At 37.1% G+C, this 21,250-nt stretch overlaps 1 pseudogene; it reads right to left on the bottom strand.

Moving 5' to 3' along the window:
- Nucleotides 1-14,491: 14,491 nt before the first annotated feature.
- On the bottom strand, nt 14,492-21,036 carry LOC140613748 (eukaryotic translation initiation factor 3 subunit E pseudogene; annotated as a pseudogene).
- Nucleotides 21,037-21,250: the final 214 nt, after the last annotated feature.

Genomic DNA, 21,250 nt, shown 5'->3' with positions numbered 1-21,250 from the left:
GGAGCAGCTTTGTCATCTTGATCATCTTTGTCACGAGATTGCGAATCAGTGTTCAGATTTAACTAAGAACAGATCAGAATGTCATCTGAGGCACAGAAGACAAAGAACTTACAAATAAATGAATGAGGATTCGAATGGAGAATAAGAACTTCCTGAAAAAGAGGTGGGATGCATAGTCAGAGCAAAAGTATTTATTTTCTCATTAATATGATAACCCATTTATTTGTATTTACGATTGGTCTACTTTATGCATGTGAAGATGTCGAATTTAGAATAAAGACCAAAAAAGGCATGAGCATGTGAAATTCATGAGACTCTCTGTTTAGGAAAATAATCATCAATAATCAATAAGTCAGTTTTCCAGATATAAACACTGTGCTTATTGTAGCTTACAAAAACTGAAATTTTCCACAGTTCAGAGTCATAGCCTAATTCTGCTTATACTAGAGGCAGACAGGGGAGTCCTGCAGGAAGCCTGAGGACTGGTAGCCCATAAAGGTTTGGCTGGTTTTGATGAAAATTAGTGTGATATGATACACAGATGAAAGAGCAAATGGGTTTTCTTTACTTGATGAAAGCAGTGAATTCTGAAATTATGCACAGCAGGTACAGATGGAAGATACTGCACAGATATCACACATAGTTTTTATGCTGAAACATTTGTTTTATACTTTTACCTCACAGCCTTTTTGTGGGGAGAGGAAGAGCAAAAAAAAGTGAGCATACTAATCTAAATAAGGAGACCTTCTTTTATAGGGAAAAGTAAATGAGAAAAAGACAATGATAAATCACACTGCTTACTCTTCCTTCATCCATTTATTAAAGAAATATTTATTGAGTCCCTACTATGTGTTGGCTGGCCATTGTGCCACAGCAGATTTCTCACCTTCCTCCATTGAATGAATGGATTTGTGTGATTTGGGTCATTTCTAGGCAATATTGTGAAAGCAAGTGAATTTTCTACAGACCTTGCTTTTCCCTCTTCTGAGACCCTGCCTCTTCCATTCTCAGAATTATCATTCATCGATCCCACATGCTAACACTTAATTCTCTCCTTTCAATTATAATTTCTTTTAAACATTAGCATATAAAGTCCCAAGATTAAAATCCAATGCTAACATAAAGCAATAGGCAATGTGTGTGTGTGTGTGTGTGTGTGTGTGAGTGTGTGTGTGTGTGTTTGTATGTAAATATGTAGAAAGGTGTTTTGGAGTGAGAGTTCTACTTGAAGGCCTATGGATCACACAATGTTGGCACCTTTTTCTTTATCTCCAAAATCAAATTTGTATACCCTTCTTTGACATCCTTGGGGACAGAAACCATTTTTACTTCCTTGGTCTCTCCATAGTAGAATAATAAATCTTTTCTAAAACGAGTTAGGTATTTTCATTTATTCATTCATTCAATATTTGAGTACTTACTCTATGTTGTTCTAGGGGCCTGGCATATTGGAATGAACAAATTAGACAATAAAAAATCCTTATTCTCATAGAGCTTACATTCTAGTAGGGGGAAGATGATGGAGTAAACATCATAAAAAAGTAAAGTATAGAGTTTCCAGTAATGTAATAATTTTCAAGTTAAAAAATAGAATAGAAAAAGGAAATTTGGGGATGCTGAGAGGTAGGAAAGTTGAAATTTTAAGTAGGAGGGGAGGAGGAAGAGAGTGAGGCCTCATTGAAAAGGCAACATTTGAGCAAATACTTGAAGTAAGGAAATTAGCCACTTGGCTATTTAAGGAAGAGTGTTCTAGATAGAAGGAGAGTATGTGCAATGGCCTGAGTTAGAAAGTATGTGGCGAATTCCTGGAACAACAAAGAGCAGAATAAGCAGAGGGAAGAGAAGTAGGTGTTGAGCTCAGAGGGACCGTAGTGTGTGGGGCCTTGTGAGACATTGTAAAACTTCGGCTTTTATTCCAATTAAAATGGAGAGCCAATGCAGGCCTTTGAGTGGCATGATTTGGTTATCATTTCAAGGGATCCCTCTGGCTGCCTGGGCAAGAGGGAGAGCAGAGACCCATGAGAGACAGATTCAGTCACTGAAGAGGAAGTTTCATTGTATTGTTTGCTTTAAATGGATAACTGATTCTCTCCTATATAATCTCCCATCTCAATTAGCCTCTATGGGGAGACTATTCTCTGTAGGCTTAGATTTGCTGAATCTTGTGTTTGAGGGCAGTAAGGGTATCCATCTCAAGGGAAGGGAGAAGTGTGGAAGAGCGAATTAGGTAGTAGCCATTTATTGCACTGGACTCTGCTTCAGTGTTCTTACCTTTAGAAAGCCAGGGAAACAATAGCACAATAATAATATTCCTGGGCCCCAAACCAAAATAATTAAATCAGAATCCTGTGTTTGAGGCTCAGCCATTGGTTCCTTTGAGAAGCTCCCTACATGATTTCCACACGCAGTCAAGAGTCCTCGTCACTGAGCTTCACATTTGAAACTCTAGAGATCCATCTTCTATGTATGATTTCCAAGATAACTCCAGCCATTTCTATTCATTTTCAGTCAATGGGAAGGAAAAAGGAACAGCATGTTCAGGGCTAGTGCCTTTTAAGTAGAAGTTCTGCTTACTTTTTTCACATTTCATCAATGAAAAATTAGCCACTTGGCTATTTGGGGAAGAGTACTCTAGACAGAGAGAGGGTATGTGCCTATTCCTAACCACAGGGGAGGCAGGGACATATAGTTGAGTTGAGCATCCATGTGAGAACAGTTGTGTGTTGTGGAGGTGGGGGGGGTCAACAAAAGTGTTTGTCATATTATCTCAATATTACAAGAAGGAAGATAAGTTTGGGAACTACTTGATATGGGCCATTTTTTAAAAAAAATTCAGCCAGTTATAGATAAAAAATGAAGCTTATGAAAGCCGAGAAACTGAAGCACTTGAATTCTAAAAGGTTTTCCTTTCTTATCCACTCTGTATGAAAGTAGTACTTGAAGGGAATGGAGTTGACTATGAACATAAACATAACAAATAAGAATTTCCTCCGTGGACTGTCTCCATAGTTTCTATAACTGACACTGATACAAAAAAGCCTGGGGTGAAGGAAGGAAAGTAGGGAAGTCATAGGGTGGTGTCCTGTTGTACTGATAACCTAGGCCTGTTAAATATATAGCCTTTTCAATCCCGCCTCCACTGGAGATCCACCATTGTGGGTTTTCTTAAATGTGGGGTTAGAAATAGAGCATCACGGTCTGACTCTGATGTTTCACTTGTCTATTAGAAACAGTAATTGTTAGGTGAGAAGGCTGGAGCTTTCATGCACAGTCATTGGGTATCCTGACAGTCAGTGGGAATAAGACAATTGGATATTGGCGTAGGGAATGCCACACTGAGTGAATAGCAGTCATCCCTGCATTTGCCTAGCATACAACAAGCACAAAGCAACACTCCGGGAGCAAGTGAAGAAAAAGGAAAGTAGGAGAGAAAGAGAAAAATAATTTTCCATTTTGGAATAGCCAACTTGAGGTATGAGGATCTGAAAAAAGCCTGCTCATATCGGTTCAGGGTGATTACACAATTAGGAGCAAGCAAGTCTCACACTCCAAAACTCACAGCTGCTTCTTTTGAACCTATGATTGTAACAATTGCTCTCTTAATGAGAGAGATTAATTAACTTTCCCAAGGTCGCATAGATTCATATCTAAGACTGGCAACTTCATCAGACTTTGTCTTTTAATCTTGCTTGATTGGTTTTATTTTATTGTCTCACTTTCCCTGGTTCTCCAAGTTCTCTTTCCAAATAGACATTAAGTTGAATTGACTTCAAGGACTGGAGCATTGTTGCTCACAATTCTTTTTGTATAATGAACCCAAATAATGTTTTTCAAGTAAATGCATGAAAATAAAATAATATAAAAGGAGTTCTTCTCATCCTCATATAAACCAGAATATATCCTTTTTATAACACTCTGTTCTTACAGAATAGCATATCGAATTGTGGGAAATTTTAGAAAATGTTTCCCCCAGGAGTAGTCAGGTTATCTCTTTCGGGTTCATTGCTTCAGCAAATATTTTCCCATTGATTCAGAACCCTTTAAAAGGAACTTATCTTTTCTTCAGCTGGGTGAAAAATGGCTTGATTAGAACTAAATGGGTGCAATTCTCCCTAATGTAACTGGGTATAACATCTGCTGTCATTTATTTTTCTTACTAAATTGTAACAGGTGAGGCAGGCTGGAAGCTTAGTGGCAGCATTACTGCACAGAGACAGGCCAATTCCCAGTCTAATGCCAAACTACACTGGGTGTAGAAAAGCTAAGTTAAGCTTTGGGATCTCAAATGGATATCAGGGTAGTCTATGACACTGGTCACCTCAAGAACTACTGAAACATAGCTATGATGTTTTAGAATATTTTCTGTCATTTAAGTTAGACTTTTATGAGGAGTCTTCTAGTTCAAATGGACTGGGGTAGGGGTAAAGGAGAGGGTTTTTTTCCTTTTTTTTCCTCCAGTGATACACTTCTAATATACAGTATAGTGTCAGGAATATAGTAGGTGCTTAATAAACATCATCTGTTGATTTGATGCCCAAATCATATGTGGATCACTTCTACGTCCATGGAAGGGTTGTGGAAGATGGAGGCAGAAAGGGGCAGCAAGGTTATCTGCTGTTTAGCTTGGACCCAAAATTTAAACATGCCCAGGCCATACCATCTACTGAAGTCAGTGGCCTCCTTTTGACACGCAGTCTTTCCTAACCATTTGACAACTATCCATCCATCTAGGTTGTAGTAAAATCTCACATTTCTACTGATGCCATTCCAATCTCTCCATCAGAATGTGTGTATGTGTGTGTGTGTGTGTGTGTGTGTGTGTTGCTTTTCTTTTTCTCTTTTTTGAGTTTGTTCAGGAATTCTATATGGAACGTAGAATTTAACACCTTTTATTCTCGGCCTCGTTTTTGTTATCTTTTAGCCTTATTGCCCTAGCTTGACACAGTGCCTAGCCTCATCTCCTAATGTGCCAATATATCAAGTAGGAAGTTCCTTTAGGCCTTTATTGATGATTGATCAAACTATATTACTCACTGTAGAAAATATATTTTTAAAATGTGTTTCTTCATACGGGAGAAGAATGTATGTAATAAAATAATGGAAATGTTAGTGCTTTTAAGACTACTGCTCTAAAATAAAAGGCAGATGTAACTATTATTTAAAGGAAATTACTCAGGGAAAAAGACTATAGGTTCAAGAAGAAAACATTGGGAAATAAAAAGTTGTTTTATATCCTATATCTTGTGTGGTGATTTCCAAAATATGGAAAGAGGCCAGATGTCAAAAATGATGAAATCCAAGAAGAAAACATTGGGAAATAAAAAGTTGTTTTATATCCTATATTTTGTGTGGTGATTGAGCCAGTAATGGGAAGAGAGTAAAATAGAGGGGAAGGCAGAAAAGAAGGGAAGGATAGGATTGGGGAGGAAAGAGAGAGAAAGGAAGGGACAAGGGGAAGAAGAGAATTGAAGTAGCAGAGAGTAAAGCTATTGTGGTATTTTTGGAATGACAAGGCTGCTCTGATGATACAGGAATTTAAACATATATATATATACATATCATTTTACGTATTAGAATATAGAGATTTGTGAATTTTATTAAAGTAGTTGATATTTTTTAAAGGAGAAATAAGCAATGCCGTTCCTATAACACCAAAGCATTTCAGTAATTGTATCTTCTCGTCACTTTGAAGGTATAAAAAAAAAAATCATCTCTTATAAACTTGTCCGGATGGCATGTTAATTTAAAAATACTCCTTAGCATTCTACTTCTACCAAAATTTATTTATGAAGTTGGAGTAATGTTATACGAAATCTTGCAGGTACAAAGATGAAATGTTAGGTGGTACATAGCAGGTCTCAGTGTTTCTGGTTTGGCGGGGAGGCTCTTACTGACAGTTATTCTCTACTCATCATCATATGTAGATACATACCAGGAGCAGAAGATATTCAATCAGAAAGTTATTAGTTCTATTTAGAAATATTTGACTTTTAGATTATTAGTCAACAACTTTACATGTAAAACTAATTTTCTACACCAAAATTTTAATGTAATTTCATAGATCAGGCACTTTACATTGGGAAACAAAATTATCAAACAAATCTAGTGGATCTGAGAAGTGTGAGTCTTGTCCATTAGGATAGTTTCCTGTGTGATGTCATGCTGAATCTCTGAGAAAATTACTGTCTGATACCAATAATTTTTCCATTGCCAATCTAGGTACAATCTGTATTAATCTAAAATTACATTTGGGCATTTAAAGTATAATAAATTTAAAGTATAATAAATATATGTTTAAGCTTTGCTTAATGATATCTGGACTAGTGATCTGAAACTTTATGTATGTCCTTTTCATTATAAATGTTTATTTATTTATTTTTAAAGATGTTATTTATTTATTCATGACAGACACACAGAGAGAGGCAGAGACACAGGCAGAGGAAGAAGCAGGCTCCATGCAGGGAGCCCAATGTGGGACTCAATCCCGGGTCTCCAGGATCATGCCCTGGGCCGAAGGTGGTGCTAAACCACTGAGCCTCCCAAGCTGCCCCATTATAAATGTTTAAATGTATATTATCTATTTTTTAAATGAAAATACAAATATTTTCAGCCAAAATATGGAAAGAGCCCAGATGTCCATCGATAGATACATGGCTAAAAAAGATGTGTTATATATATATATACAATGGAATGTTACTCAGCCATCAAAAATGATGAAATCCTGCCATTTGCAATTATGCAGGTGGAACTAGAGAGTATTATGCTAAGAGAAACAAGTCAGTCAGAGACAAACACCATATGATTTCACTCATGTGGAATTTAGGAAACAATAAAAGATGAACATAGGGGAGGAAAAGGAAAAATAGCATAGGATGAAAACAGAGAGGGAGACAAACCATAAGAGACTCTTAACTATAGGAAACAAACTGAAGGTCGCTGGAGGGGGAGGTGGGGGGGTATGGGGTCACTGGGTGATGGGCATTAAGGAGGGCACTTGAAGTAAAGAGTATTGGGTATTACATGCAACTGATGGATTAGTGAATTCTACCTTGGAAATTAAGAATACGGTATATATTAATGAAATTGAATGTAAATTAAAAGCTTAAAAAACACAAAAAACAAAAGCAAAAATAGATAAAAAATGAAATACAAGTACTTTTATATGTAATTTACCATTTAGTTTATAAGGGATAAACACCACTAAAAACGATGAAGCATAATTATATCTACCTTTATATAAAGAATTGACTTGCACAGATGCTAAGTTCCACGTGTCCTCCTTTGGAAACCGCTGATCTAAAGGCTATCAGATTCATAATGGTAAATGTACATAAGGAACAAAAGGTACAGTTCAGGAACTATGGTGAAAAGGGACCTTTTAGCAATATCTACGACGAAAACACTAAATACTTCAATGAGGAATGGTGACAGGACCAGCTCTGGGAAAATGGGGATGTCCCAGCAGCGTAATCAGTACCGAGGCAATGAATCTAAGTACTATCAAGATTTCTTATCCTTCTGTAGCAAAACCATCACCTGATTCTATGGGATGTAGATGTGTGTTTTCTAAATTGTAGAATGAAAAAAAAGAAGAAAAATAAATAAATTGTGGAATGAACAAAAAGCCATTATGTAATAAATGTTGAAGATCACCTAATATAGTTTAGTTCAAAAAGAGCCAAGCGTTTATGGTAAAGTCCGCTTCTCCTCAAATGAGACCAGGAGAAACACAATGAGTTCCAGCTTCATTTTGCCTTTTGTGCCTTCCTAGTGCTTTCATGCTGTATCATAACACCATAATTTAAGTACAGCCTTGGCTGAAATTTTCCTCATTTATTTTTCAGAAGTACTGCTATAAAAAACACTTCCAGGAACGTTATAAATCACATGTTACTATACTGAGATACTTAACTAAATCCAGAGGCATTCTTGCTTTTTAGATAAATATGAATTCTATCTTGTTTAAATATATACCCAGAATTAATACTATACATTATTTTGCCTTTCGTCCCTAAATATGCACACACATACATACACACACATTTCGATATAAATATTATTTTAGAAATTGACTGTAACTAAATACTTAGGCACTTTCAAAGATTTTTTTTTTAAATAAATGGATCATGTAAATTTCTTTTAGGCCTTTAAGTCCGCACTATGAATTTAGCACCAAGTCGGAGACAGCATTTTGTACACACTTTGGAATGGCAAAATAAATGTATTTTTAAAATAAAATTGAATACTTTTAGCTTTCAAAGATTAATAACAAGTGAATTCTCCATTACTGACAAATAGCTATACGAATTCCCGTTTAGAAATAGAGGCCCGACGGCAGACGTAAGTGACTATTTGGATACCTCACATTTAATTATCTTCAGGGGTAGCACATTATTGCTCCTGAGAAGAGAGTTCTGAAACAGGTCAATCCTCAGCAGGCACCTGGACATTATGGGGGTACCAGAGTGTCACTCCATCACTGAAAAATGTCCTAGGAATATCTGAACACCAGGGGAGAGAGATTTTTTTTAATGTGACTTTAAAAAAATTCCCCTTCTTAAGCTTCGCGATCCTCCTATATCATCATCCCAATGACATGACCAGTTGTCATATTCTACTTTCTGTCTACGTAACCTCATGCACAGCTAGGAAATAATGATTTAGGACTTGAAATTCAAAACATAATGGTGTTCCTTTTTTTTTTTTTTCATTCCTCATTTTACTCAACACCCCTGCAGAGTTGATGCAAGTACTGAGCTCCCTTTGAAGTCAGCTTGCATCATCTTTGATGGAGTATAAAGCAATAGGAGATACTGACTGCAGTTTTGAGCATCTCAATTCCCATCTCAGATGATGCCGATACATTTGTCATTAAATGCATGGCATGAGTAAATCCTTGGAAGAATTGCCAAGCCGTTAAAATTGGCAGGTATAGACTACACATTTCTCCTGTAAAAGAATAGAAAAGGAAAGTATCAACCTGTTTTTAAAGGATTTTATCTCATATTCCGCTTAGGTTATTTTTACTGTGGGTGATTTTGTAACATATTCTCGTTACTTGGTTCATTCTTTCTAATACTTTCAATGTTTTGTGAAAAGTTATGTTACACAGATATATTTAGATGCCCAAAACACTTGAGATCTTGAAGGATGATGTCCTTCTTTGTTTAAGTAATGGTAAAATAAATCTGCATCTGTGGATGAATGCCAGTAGTGTTAGCATTGTAATACACTTTGCTCTTGGCAATAATTATAAGCCACAGAGTAAAGATGAGAGTAATTTGGAGATACAAGAAGAGCAAGGCTTTTGATTGAGAAATTCTGTCTGCATTTATGGTAGGCGCTACTACTGATCACCAATCTCTCTCATCTTCTATGAGGTGCATGGGAAAATTGCACTTCTCTGCCCCCTTGATGGTGGGTTTTAGCCATGGGACATGTTTTGGCCAATGAAATATGAGCAGAGAGGCTGAGTGAAGCATTTGATTACTTGAACTCGCTTCACGCCCTTCTTCTGCAGAGATGATCACAGAGGTATGTGTGTTATGGGAGCAAAGCACATCAGAATGCCAAGTAAACATGTGGAGTACAGGTGCAGTGGAAAATAACCAAGGAGGCTGCAGTGGATTTGCCTGGTCGAAAATTTAATTTTGGTTTTGTTAAACCATTGACATTTGGACACATTATCCTCCTTACCACAGCACCACCCAGCCTCTCCTGACCAACCTGTATGCTTGTGCATGTGTGTCTATCTAAATATACCTACAAAATTTTAAAGAAATTTAATACAACAATTCAAAGAAGAAGACCAAAAATCCACTGGTGAAATATTCTATGACATTTTTGTGATTCCCACTGGCCTCTTGGAATATACCATACGTAGTTCCGCAGTAAATGTCTCTAAGTCTTCTTGAGTAGAACTCAAGCTGTACTCTGTATGGATGATCATCACTTTCTATTGCCTTATACCCGTCTAAAAGTAGAGTTTCAGCATCATTTCATTTTTATAAAAATTTAGGATCAGTTTTGATTGTTGGTGAAAAGAAGAATTTCAAAGGAGTAGGACTAGCAGGTAACAACTTTGTAAGAGTTTTAAGGAGCATGGTTTAGTTTAGAGAATGTCTGGTTGATTTGGGTGGCTAGATCATAGGTTATAAGAAGGCTGGGAGTAGAGAGGAGGATTATGGCAGAAAATATGTGTGGATAATTTTTTCCTGTGTTGCCTTAAGTCTATATATCACAAGATATTACATTCCATTAAGTTCTACAACATTTCCATTAAAAATACAATCCGAATCCTAAGAGGAAAATACTGACTACCAGAAACATAAGATTCTCAGAGGGCTTAGCAAACTGTATGCTAAATTGCAGACAGACATGTTAGTTTCCTTTGAATCAGTAATTTCCATCTTTCCCCTTATTTTTCCATCTAATTTTCAGTAGGTCACTCTCGAGTCAAAATTTAATTTTATGTGGTTGAAGTGCTAGAGCCAAAATGAAATTGCATGCTGTAGGGGGAAAAATTTAACCTACTTTTAATAGCCCCTTTGAAAGATACTTTGAAGACATGACTTACTCTCGTAGTATGTTGACTATCTGAAGAATGAATTATTATATCCTTGTCAAATTTTAAATAGCATGCTGTTAAAAATATTAGTCACACAGGGGGCTGTTTGACAGTAATGTCACAGAAAAGCTCTGGTCTGTATGAACAGAGTCTGCAACTTAATATCATGGTTCCATGGAGCTCTGCCTTCCACGGGCATCCACGGAGGGGTGGGGGTGGGAACCCGCTTTGAGTTTCTTTGGAACGGTGGCAAAATTCTGCCAACTGATGCATTTTACTTGCAGTTCCAGCCAGCTGAGGGGGCCTTGTGTCTTTCTCCCTTCCGTCCATTCCTGGCAGAGCTTAGACCAGAGCCTAAAAGAAATGAAAAAGCTATCATTTCAAGTGAGGAAGAGTTTTTTGCCTCCGCAACCCCCTTTTTTAATACATCCAAGAAATGTGAGTTGACATCTAGAGTAGAGGTTGTAAAGAAAATGATCCAAAGAATTTCTTTTAAAAGGCAGGTGTTTGTTTTGTTTCGCCTACAAAAATAAGATTACCAACTGGCTTGTACGAGTCCAACTGTGATTAAAAAAAATAATAAACCCTTCAGAATCAAGTTGAGAATTTTCCCCCTTTTTTGTTCTTTGACTTTTTCTGCAGGGAAAGGGGACAATCTTTACCTATCAGAGCAAAGTGAGAATCACTGAGGCAGCGGAAGCATCACACAGGGGAAGGTCAGGCCAATTTTTCCCCGAGTAATACTGTTTTATCACTCATCGGACAAAGATTAGGGCCTTTCTTGCCTTGATCCTTTGTGGCTTTCCCTATTACTTTAACAGAGCTGAACAAAGCAGAGATTCTTTGTCCAAAAGTTCCATTTAGCTCCATTTATTTCAAATCCTCCAAATTTCATGTCTCAATATGATGGCAACTTAAGGATGATACACAATCCACGTGTTAGGCAGGAAGGCAAAGTTACCTAGACACAGAATTGACACAGGCCCCAGAGAATGTTTTCATTGGTCCTCTGCCCTTTAGTGCTGGGCTGTGTGTCAGCCCCATTAATCCAGGCACCTTTTAGTTTCAAAGATTTCTGTCTTCTGTGCCTCTACAAAACAGGAATCTTGTTGGTGAAACATTGAGTTACAAATTGAATGATGTTACTTTTGGCAACCCGGATAGGGGTCAGGTTGAGAAGCCAAGACCATAAAACATACTCACCCTAGGGACGGGTGGTGTCCTAAATAAATGCATTCTGCAGTTGCCTCGTTGCCTCTGAGTAACTGCCACGGAGCCCTAATGCTCTTGGTCATGTGCCATGGCCATTGACCCTCGTGAGTAGATCTGGCTTGTTCACAGGGGTGGGGTATCCGTGCAAGGAAATGGGGAAAGTGCCATTGTGCCAAGATGAAATTAAGAATTAGTTTAACGATTTTTGAAAAAAATCATCTTATTTTGAAAACGCAGCATTTTGATTTATAAATAGCACTATGGCACTGCTTCTTGGCCCTGACAGCTTTGCCTCAGTTTTCTCCTATCTGAGGAACTTTAAGTTATCCTGGCTTGCTTACTCACCCAGTCCTCTCTCTATTTTTCTACTTTTCACTGATCTTTCTTTCTTTTTTTTTTTCATATCTTTACCTGCCACTTATTTCTCTCTCCTTTTTCCCCCCTGTCTTCCTTAACCAGAGCCCAGGTAAAGGGATGGGTGCTTTAAATGGAGGGATCCATCTGGACCCTACCCTCCAGTCTCAAAGTGGCTCAAAGTAAGTTTTTAAAGCTAGAGATGTCATAGCTCCATAGATATCCTGAAAATGTTATTTTGAGGATACTATTATGAATGTCTAAGCACTAGTGATCTGAGTTCTTTACAGATGAGTAGATCAGAGACTCTGAGAGGATTAAAATTCAGTATTTAATTGTAAATAATCTTGTATCCATCCAGACAGTTCCAGAATTATTTGGTGACATTTTATCAGCAAGTCAGGTCATATGGCTCTCTCTGTTGAAAGAAAATTTAAAGTAGCGCCAGTTCCTTTATTCTGGGATTAATTTTCTACCACTCATTTAGTGTCATGAACTTTCACAATATATTTGCTTCCTTCCCATTCTCCAGAGTTCTGTCTTCAAAGGGAACAATTTCAAACCATAATTTTTTTTTTTTTATCATTACTAGGAGAATCCAGTGACACCCGGTTCTACCACAAATATGGCTAAAATAAAAATGCTTACTTGGTAGTTTTTTATTCGATACCCAAAGCAGTTTTCAGAAACCGGTAATGTATGATTCGCCGTCTGGTACAGTGAGCGACAAAACATTTTTTATCTGCTCAGCTGATGTTTGCGTGCTCAGCTAGCCAGCCCTTGCATGCACTGTCTACTCTAAGGGCTACAGAAATTTCAATACAGTGAATGTTCTATGACAACTGCTGATGTGAAGCCAATTCATTTCCTTGAGTACAAGATCAGTTCACAATTACTTCAGGGCAGTCCATACAGGGCATCGTAGTTGGCCATTAATTAAGCAATAAGACATGACAGGCAATATATTTCTGGGCCATTTAACATATCTCCTGAGAGATTTTTAAAGCCAGAGGCTAAAGGTCAAGTGACTTTAACCACTTGAGAAGTTCACTGCCAGGATTTTTTTAGGATGACAAGAAAATTTAAATATGGATTATTGAAACTAAGACAAATGTGGGGATTTTTTTAGTGTGTAGTTAGGAAATCGAGTCAAAGCAAAATTTTAAAAAATTAATTTATGCAGTGCTGTACATTGTGCTGTGGTTTACTATATATTATCTAATTTAATTTTTCTAATGACCTTGTGAAGTGCCCATTATCTCTATTATCCAGTTGAGGCATGTGAGGCTCCAAGCAATTTTATGGCTAAAATGCTTTGCACTATGATTTGGAATTCTGAAATTAAATATTATTGGATTAAATCTCTTGAATTAGCCAGTCTTAAAGCATTGTTCTCCCAAAACCAAACTCTACCTTCTTTTGATGAGAGCAAAGATGTTTTTAGAAAACATGGCTATCCCGTGGGCTACTGGAAAACTGCTTTTCCAGACTTCATGGCTCCTTTCAGTGAGCCTTGCAAAAATTAATAACAGAGTTTGTTAAATAAATTATTAATCCCACAAGTCAAAGAATAAATATAATGGTAAACATGTTAGAAAGACCATCTGGAAGAAATTTTTGAGCTTCACTGGATAATATTTGAGATTTGTCTAGAAACTGCCCTGCCTTACTGAGATTCTTTCTGGATACCACTGTCCTACTTATGCACCTTATTGCCATATCCCCTGGCGCAGACATTTGTTCACATCTATCTCCTAGACATCATGTTCAACCCCACTCTTTTTGTATATATAGGCACAGTCTATTAATTTCTTATTGTGAAAGGAACATGATCAACTCTCTTTTAGAGTCAATAGTTTAATTTTCCCTAAGTTATTCCTCACTCAACACTTAGTATTCCTTGAACTTAACCTCCAAGTCTAACGAACTCTCTTTGAGTTTTTCCTACTCTACAAATGCCCACCTTCCCCTGCTTGTTGTTCATAGGGATACTCTGAGAAGCAGTTCCCTAATTTCAGTTTATATCCCAAGTGCGCATCATGAAGGTCAATAATTATTTCATTTGCCAAATTGATGAATGAATTATCTTATGGATTTAAAATTTTCAAACCGTAACTAAATGTTAATCAGGACAGAATGTTGCTTAATATCAAATTTGATTTTTTTCATGAAGGATTTTTCTAGCTTCCCAAACTCACTTCCACTTAAAATAAAATAGCCAATTTGATTCAAATTCCTTAAAATGTGTACTCCATATGTTGTTTCTCAAATGTATGTCACTTTTTATAAAATGGCTTTTTATTTCATCTTTATTTTATAGTTTTTTTCATCTTGTCTTTACACAAGATGGCTTCTTCTTCAGTAGAAGCCAGAATCCTGAGCTGCCCAGTTAGGAGCTTCTGACCTACTATTCTGATTAAGTTTATTCTCAATATTCATGGCAAACATCTGGCTTCTAAATGAAAGGCTTCTGGTCTTTTCAATCACTTGCTGATAGGGTGAGATTGTTTTGTTACCCATAACCACAAGACCTAATTTAGAATCAATCTTGGCACCCAGTCTTGCATTGATGATCACATTTATAAGCCACCTTTCAGCTTCTTCTGGAATCATGTTTAGTTTGTCTGCCAACATGTTAATGTTGATACACTGGTGGGTGAATAAAAAGTCTCAAGTGTGATGAGAGGTGCATTTTCAGTGAAATCTTCAAAACAAGCCACCAAGAAGTCATTCATAAGTACTGATTCACAGTCCCTCAGCTTTTCCTGAGCCCTACTGAAGCCAAAGTTAACAGATAAACATTCAACTAATTTTGTCACTGGGTCTTTCTATGTGTAAGACTCCTGTTGAATAACTTTAACGGAATCTTTTAACACCTGTTGGGGTTTTCAGATGTTTTGTTTGTTATGGTGGGTGTAGTCAAATGGTGCAGAATAAGTGGACACATCATCTGAATTACATCAAGACACTGTGGCTGGTAAAGGAAGAGATCAATAAAGTTATCACGCCCTTTGGGGTGGGTGAAGAAAACAAACCAAGACCAGTGGATGAGCCATGTTTGCTGCCGAAGAGGCTGAAAGGGAGAGCTCACAGAATTACTTCTGTGGTTTCTTTTAACCCTGTCAGGTCTTCCATGGAGGCATCCCAATTCCACATTAAGATCTCAGAGGCCAGTTTTCCCAGAGTGAACTCAAAGCACTTCTATCTGCTGCTGGAACCAACACTCTAAAGAAGTAAAGACATTCCAGGGTAATGCCCAATGCCCACATTCATATTGGAATTTTTCATACCTGTGAGATGTATCTAAACATTCCTGCCTAAAATCATGCTTGTCCTCCAGTGAGTCAACCAACATCTGACCATCTCTGGTTGACAGCATCTTCCTTGTAGTTTCTGGATCAAACATTATCATGACTGGTCCCGTTTCTGCCTGAAGCTGTTTCAGTTGTGCAACAGCTGAGGTTCTTTTTTTCTCTCAAAACAAATGGAATATCATCAGAATAAAGGTTTTGTATACATCACCAACAAAGCCTACCACATTGGTATCATGAAGAAGAAGGTCTAATTCCCCTTGTAATAATTCTTTTTCATTATATATCTCTCCTATGGAGAGAAATTCAAGCAATGGGAAGACTAGATGTGGATCCAAAAAGTGTGCAGTCTGGCTAAAGAAGAAGCCGCTTTCACATTTTTTTTTTTTTTTAAAGATTTTACTTATTTATTCATGAGAGACAGAAAGAGAGGCAGAGACACAGGCAGAGGGAGAAGCAGGCCCCCTGCTGGGAGCCTGATGGAAGACTTGATCCCAGGACCCTAGGATCACACCCTGAGCTGAAGGAAGACTCTCAACCACTGAGCCACCCAGGTGTCCCCACGTTCTTAATACACTCCGACTATTAATGAGATTTTCTTTGCCTTCATTGAAGTAGTTACTTCTGTCAGCTTCCATGACACACCACTCACCTTGTTTTTCTTCTCATGATTTCATTTTTTATTCATGTTTATTGAGGATCAGCTATGCTTCTCCTACTTTTTTTTGTTATCAAGATTATATTTTTAGCAGGACTCCGTAGCTTTATATGTCATTAAAATTGTTTCCAGATTCTGACGCTACATTATTGCTCAGCCTTAGTTTCCAAAATTGTATGATTTTGTTGTGTGTGTGTGTGTGATATGTGTGTGTATGTGTATGCACATGTGTATTCCTAGATATACTCCAGTTCAGAATTTTTTAAAAAGATTTTATTTATTTATTGATGAGAGATACACACAGAGAGAGGGAGAAACATAGGCAGAAGGAGAAACAGACTCCCTGCAGGAAGCCTGATGCAGGACTCAATCCCAGGACCCCAGGATCACAAACTGAGCCAAAGGCAGACGCTCAACCACTGAGCCACCCAGGTGCCCCTCCAGGTCAGAATTTATGGAGTCAGTCATTGTTATGCAGAAGACTTTTGGAACCAAAAGAATGTCCTTTGGTCACTCTTTTTGTTCAAACTCCAAAGAAATCCACATGGTTTGCTTTTATCTCCAATGGCTAAAATCAAAGGAAATCCCTGTGCATTTTAACATTTAAACCTGGGCCAGTTCAATCAAACAATAATTGAGGCTTGAGTTTTCAAGAGAAGGTTTTGATTTGCAATGTTGAGGGGAATAGGACTTGAGTTTGTGAGCATGTGTGCAATCCTGCAGGTGCTGGCAGCCTTCCTGTTGGACTGAGAGGGGTGCTTGTCTGAGAGAGGAGCAACCTAAGGAGAAGACCACCTGAGGGGCAGGGAGAAGTAGGCTGACTTCTGAGGTCATCCTTCAAACTTTTGTGTGTATCTTTGCTCCCAAACCAGTTCTTATTAATAAAATAAATAAAACCCAAAATGTTTCTCTACATCTTTTCTTTAAACCAGTTTAAACCAGTTTGAGCTTTTAAAATTTTATTGTTTTTGTCACTTGAAGCTAATATGATAAAGATAAGATGTTCCTAAAACTTGGGGATGAATTGTAGGTGACAAATAAATTAATTTCTCTGATGTCTATTACCTGAAATGTTGACCCAGTGCTCAGATTTATTCTGTAGGAAATAAATTTTACTTTTGAAAAGACTTTATATGTTGGGTCACTCATATTTTGGAATCTCTGCCCAATTTTGGAATTATTTAGATTCTAGTAGGTTCCAGAGAAGTATATATACAATGAAACTGGTGAAGAAGGAAGTCTTTTCAGAATTCAATATTATTCTGTTCTAAATGATTGTTCTCAGGGTGAGTGATATAAATTATCACAAATATGTGGAACCAAATGAAGCCTAGCTCTCCATATATAAAATTATGGTAGATTTCTAATAGTTTCCTCAGAGTTCTTTTCTAAAGTGGATTAGATAGAATGTTTACCACATGTCTTCCATGGTTTCACTGTTAAGGAAGACTTTCAGCAGTCAAATTATGATGTCATATAAAACTTTGCTCAACAAAGTCTTCTTGTGGAAATCTCAAGCAAAATAGTGTCTTTATTGAGGAACTGTTTGAGTGCTACTTCCTGTTTAAATGAAGTTCCATGGAAACCATGCATTTTGAGGTCCAACATTGAGGCCAAACTTCAAGGTGTATTTTGTTCATCTTTTCTAGGCATCTGACGTCTGCACAAATATTAAGCTTTTATCGTTAGAATGCTTTTTCAGGTCATTTCCAGGAAGACCTGATCTGCTATATTACTGCAGATGGCTGTCTCTAATACACCAATAGTTATTAAAGGCTCAAATCATGGGTTCTTAGATTTCCCCTACATTTTTTCCTTTTTTTATTTGTAAAAGGCTTCTATAGGAATTACTGTACATGCACAAAAAGGCCCCATTTAGAAAATAGTTTGTGAATCCCCATTCTGTACAGTAATGGTCCATATAACTGTATTAAGTCAGTTCCTTTAATAGGGAGAGTGCCTTTTTAGTTTGTGAGAAATCTGCCCCTGCTGAGATTTGAACCAGGTACCCTTGGATCTAAAAGCATGTGCTTTACTCTTTAGATAAAGTGAAATCTTCTTAAAAGTGGGGGGAGGGGGAAAGAGATGGAGTTCTCTTTGACTTTGGAGCCATTTCTTTGACAATTTTATGTTTCTTTCTGAGTTACTTTCTCAGTCTCTTCCCTCTGTCCTTTGTTTTACCTGTTCCAGGTAAAAATGATCATTTGATCATTTGGCTGGTGTTGACCCTTAAAAACATGAATATGACCCTCTGCATCTAAGACCACCATTTAATATCTGATAATGGCAGGATTGTTAAACTAAATAATCTGTACATGCCTGGTCTCAGACTTGGGCTAAAGAATCTCTAAAATTTTCCCACCTCTAAGAATTCATGAGCATATGTTATTTGTGTCAAGTTAAAAATAGAAACTTTTTTCCCCTATGGAAGAAAAATGATCAGGTCATCCTTTGAATTTGCAACTGTCTGTATATTGCCTGATAGTGGCCATTTTATCATCAAGGCTTCTGGAATCCTCTTCTTAAAAAATATATTTTGGTAATGAAAGAAAAGGTCAATTTTCTATATTTCCTGAGTCTCATTATTAAGAGAATTATTAGAATTAAGCCAAATTCTAATAAGAATTTATAAATTCTTAATAAGAATTATAAGAATTAAACCAAATTCTAATGGTCCTGCCATTTCTCGTGTAACATTCCTTTATCCTTTGCAGATCTCATCATGTTCAATAAGGTTTAATGAGAGAATTATAGATACTTATGAGCTTGTATAAGATGAACTTGTTTTATTCTCAAAACTAGATTGTGTTCCAAGTGTTTTTTTAAAACAAAATAGAGTGTGAGGATTTCTAATAAACAGATCACATGGGATAATAGGCTATAAAATTGCAGTAACCAAAGTGAGGTTTCCTCCTCCTTTGTCATAGCAGAGTTCCACTTAGATTACAATAGCCACAGGAAACCAAGGTTTAGATTCTTAGTTGCCATTGTTGCATCATTAAACACTTCTTAAATGCTCACAATATGCCAGGTGCTTTATGGAACATATAAAGACTAGTCTTGCATAGGACAAAAAAGTTTATTAAAGGATGACATTGGACACATTGTAATTACTCCCACTGGAGCCATATGTATAACAAAAAGGGTTTTGGGTACAAAAAGGAAAATTTAGCAAGGCATGTTTTCTTTTTGTTGCCATGTCAGCCCTAACTGTTTACCCATAGCCCTCTGAGGCTGAACTAGTAACAATCTGGATCTGGATTTGGTAGTTTATTCAAGGTGAGAATATAATAAAATATTGTTATTTAACAGGATCTTTGAAAACCAGTGAAGCTTGTGTGGATTCTTTCTTGGATAGTCAATGTCAGTCCAGACCTAAATTCCTGGAGTCACCTTGTATTTGCCCTTGAATGAAGTCACCAGCAATCGCTAGGAACTTGAGGTTCAAAACTGACCAGAAATCAGGCTTAGTCTACTGGAAAGGTTTTGTATTAGAGAGTATACCAGTTCTCCACTGGATTGGGAGACAAAATGCAAACATCAATACTTTTGAATTACTTATAGTCTTCTTAGTGACAGACCCAATTAACTACATAGCACATATATGAATGTCCAGGGAAGTGCTTGCAATATAACGATCATTTGATAAATATTTGTGGAACAAAGGAAGTTCTAAGAACTGTGATAAGAAAATATGAATCATGATCCCTTACCACAAGAAAATGAAATTAACATTTGTAAACCAATTAGACTGATAATTGTGAAGTATGGAGTCTGAATTTTTATTTCTCTGGCCTTACCTTTTGCATGCTATAAAATGTTAAAAATAATTTTTCTTTCAGGGTCAACATAGACACTCAACATATTGAGTTTTAGGAGCAATAAGAATTTTCCACTGAACACCCCCCAAGTGATTTCTTCCTTCTTAACTGTTTTCTGAAAGCAATTTTTTTTCAAAGGAGAGAATTCACAATTTCAGTAATAGAGATAAAGGGTTTCAATGCTTTATTTCACTAATTGGAAAAGTTAAGATAAAAAGGTTTGCTAGTTTCTTTCTTGTTCCTCCGGGACCTGGATATTAAGAAAGTAGGAAGGCACTAGATGCATAAAAGAGGTAAAATAAATATCACTGAAATGTTGCAAGAGTAACACAAAGGGAGCATTAAATTTTAGACTTGCTTTTGCTTGAAAAGGTAAATGTGAAAGTTGTGCACAGTTATTTCAAACAATCATGGGTACTCCAGTTAAGAATTTTGGTTCTTTTGGGGGCACCTGGGTGGTTCAGTCTGTTGAGTATCTGACCCCTGGTTTTGGCTCAGGTCATGATCACAGGGTCCTGGGATCAAATCCTGCAGGGCACTCCATGTCCAGCATCAGAGCAGAGTCTGCTTATCCATTTCCTCACCACTGTCCCTCTCCCTGCTCACACACACACCTGTGAGTGCTTGCACACACTCTCTCTCTCCTAAATAAATGAAATCTTAAAAAAAAAAATTGGTCACTTTTATATGATTGTATTTGTCTGTTAGGGAGCATAAACATCAATTTTCTCCAGGCAGTGATTACTATTTCACCAAATACAACTAATATAATCAATACGTTTTTTTCTACCTCAAATTCTTTATTAAGGAAACATAATTATCAGTAAACATGTCCTATAGAAAGACAGAGATGAAATTGCACCTTAAAGCTGTGTGAATGATTGCCTTCCACTGTATATTCCTTTGGTTAATTGGCCTGTTGTCTCTGCAAGATAACTAGCACCTTGAAAAAGGGAGAATCCATAGGTGCCCCAGGAATGCAACTCTATTTCCCTTCTCCCTATTATCTCCACTCCCTGTCATCCTCACCTTAATCTTCCAAACCTCTTTTCCAGACTTGTTTTCTGCTCCTTGGATGGGAACTGAAGCAAGTACCATAACTTCCCTGGACATCCTTCGATTCTAAGTCCTACAGTCAGTGTTGGTAGAAACAAGTTCTCACAGGCATTATGAAAATGTCCTATTTATGGTAACATTAAAAAATAACATGAATTTCACTTAAAATCAATGCTTGGTCTTGGTATTCCAGCTTGGTATTGCTTTGGGCATAGGGCAAGGGAGACGAAGAGCATGGTTGGCTCCATCTTTGTTCCTTATCCTAAGTGCC

This window comes from Canis lupus, chromosome 22 (genome assembly GCF_048164855.1).
Source record: "Canis lupus baileyi chromosome 22, mCanLup2.hap1, whole genome shotgun sequence".
NCBI classification, from domain to species: Eukaryota; Metazoa; Chordata; class Mammalia; order Carnivora; family Canidae; genus Canis; species Canis lupus.
This window is presented reverse-complemented; position numbering and strand designations above follow the sequence as displayed.